This window comes from Acanthopagrus latus, chromosome 9 (genome assembly GCF_904848185.1).
Source record: "Acanthopagrus latus isolate v.2019 chromosome 9, fAcaLat1.1, whole genome shotgun sequence".
Taxonomy (NCBI): Eukaryota; Metazoa; Chordata; class Actinopteri; order Spariformes; family Sparidae; genus Acanthopagrus; species Acanthopagrus latus.
In genome coordinates, this window is record NC_051047.1 from 23901598 (window position 1) to 23903716 (window position 2119).

The 2119-nt window shown below is 40.0% G+C and overlaps 1 long non-coding RNA gene across 2 annotated transcripts; it reads right to left on the minus strand.

The window, feature by feature from the left end:
- Nucleotides 1-250: 250 nt before the first annotated feature.
- On the minus strand, nucleotides 251-1792 carry LOC119025293. 2 transcript variants are annotated; one of them, XR_005076768.1, is made up of 3 exons: nucleotides 1399-1792; nucleotides 932-1065; nucleotides 251-771 (listed from the first exon to the last, which is right to left on the minus strand). It is a non-coding gene; the product is annotated as an uncharacterized LOC119025293 (long non-coding RNA). The 2 variants fall into 2 exon arrangements; XR_005076769.1 differs by having other exon boundaries at nucleotides 923-1065.
- Nucleotides 1793-2119: the final 327 nt, after the last annotated feature.

Below are 2119 nucleotides of genomic sequence, written 5' to 3' on the forward strand. Positions count from 1 at the left end.
GAGATAAATATGTACTTTCTTATGCCTTTATTAACAGGTAACCATGCTATTTGGAGCTACCCGGACTTAAGTGACAACATTGCTGCATCAGGTTAATAAATCCATCATGCAACAGTGAACTGGAGATGGGAAAGGTAGAGTCAACTCTTATAGTGTAAATAAAGTGTCACAACAAAAAAAGCTTAGAAGGTTTCATAAACTCCTTTTTCAATTCTATTATTAACCATTTTAAGAAGCTCAAAAGGTGTTTTTAAATGTTCTTCAGCCAAACGGTTAACTAGTTTGGTATACGTTCTTGTCGAGAATACTTTCATCAACACTTATATAGTCTCATTAATGCATAATGATGTTAATAATCATCTTATAAATACATGATGTCCTTATTACCTATAAACTATCTCTTGCATGTACATCACAGCTGCAGCAGTAATTAAAAATAAAAACAAAAAAATATATATAAAACGAATGACCACAGTGAAATTTCATGCAGTTGAAAAAAAAATCTAAAAAGCTTTTCTTTATAGTTTGCACAGAAACTTGTTTGAGAATTTTTTTTTTTATTTCAATATGACAGTGAAATTTCAAAATTAATTTAGTAACAATAATTGAAGTTCTTATTGCTTCGAGAAGTTTGATATTTTGGCTAGCTGTCATGCTAACTAGTTAACCACGACCAAAGTGAACGCTAGCAGCAAAGGCACTTGTCACTTTCTCCACTCATTTAGTGAAGGACCAGTCTCGTCACAGAGGAGAGCATCTGTCAGCATTCATCTGAACAGAAAAGAGATAATTGGATTATCAGATAATCACCAGTTAACCACAGACTGATGTTAGAGATGCTGCCCGTTTGCATTCTTTGTTTTGTCTCCCTCGTCTCTGAGCATTCAGCAACATTTCCCCCTCTGTGTCCAGTGTGCTCTACCTCAGCTACCTCAGCTGTTGATATCTTCTTCTGCTTTAGACACCCTGTCCACTCCTCGATCTGTCAACAGAGGACTGGCCGAAGTGTGAATGTCCGAAGCGACAGCGTTTCCTTTCAGCTCTAAATCCAAGTCCACTTGAACCCTGAGCAGAAAAAAAGCTTCTTTCATTTTCTTTTGACGAAGATGTGAAAATACCTCGCCGACCTGAACAACAGGGCCGGGACAAAGAGACCTGAAGACAACTGGAGCACAACAAAGCTAGCAGCTGGTCTTCAGGGGCAGAGTGTCCACCGGCATGTCTCTGCAGTGACCTAAGACGCCCTCCAGCCTGTTAAGACCATCTCCTGAGTATCAGGCCTGTGTGTGCGTGTGTGTGTGTGTGTGTGTGTGTGTGTGTGTGTGTGTGTGTGTGTCTCCGTGGACCTGATAGAGTTTTGTTCCAAAGAAGCCAGAGCTGCAGGAGGAGCATACTCACATCTGGTTTCAGCAAGAGTGTCCCCATAAATGATACGTACAGGCTTCACAACAAAGTCATCACGGCTGGAAATCATCCATCTGCTGGTCCGTCACTATCACAGCTACATGTTGAGACATATTTGATAAGGTTAGGCTCCACAGGGGACCAATAAGTTTCCGCTGAGAGTTAAATTGATTGAAAAATAACTGTGTTGCAACATCGATAGATATCAAATGAGAAAATAAATCCCTGAAAACATGTTGTTCACATGAAAGTATCACAAATGTGCAGAAAATAGATTTGAACGCAATTTACTGAAGGTGCTTCCAATAATAGTCTAATGTGACCAACGCAAAGCAACAATGCGACCTGAGAGGGCGACCACGACCACTACAGGTGAACAAGCAGCTGCTTCACCTGCTGGTCCCAGACCTGTGTTCTGCAGCACAGAGAGAACTGACGGTTCTGTCTGATTTTAACTGCCGGGTCAAAACTGATCCAAAGACAATCAAGTACCAAAGTGTGGTACAGCTTCCATGGAAATATGAAAAAAGGCAATATTTCCCTTTTCATAATGATGGGGTCACTTTAGGAAAAGTCATTAAATTTCAAGTTGAAAAAAACAAAACATTTAAGACATTTTCTCTGCTGTTAAACACAGTTTCGGGTCATTTTTGACCCAAAGGCAACAGGAGGGTTAAGTAAAATAGGCTGAGTTCTTCAATGTCTGTCAACAAGA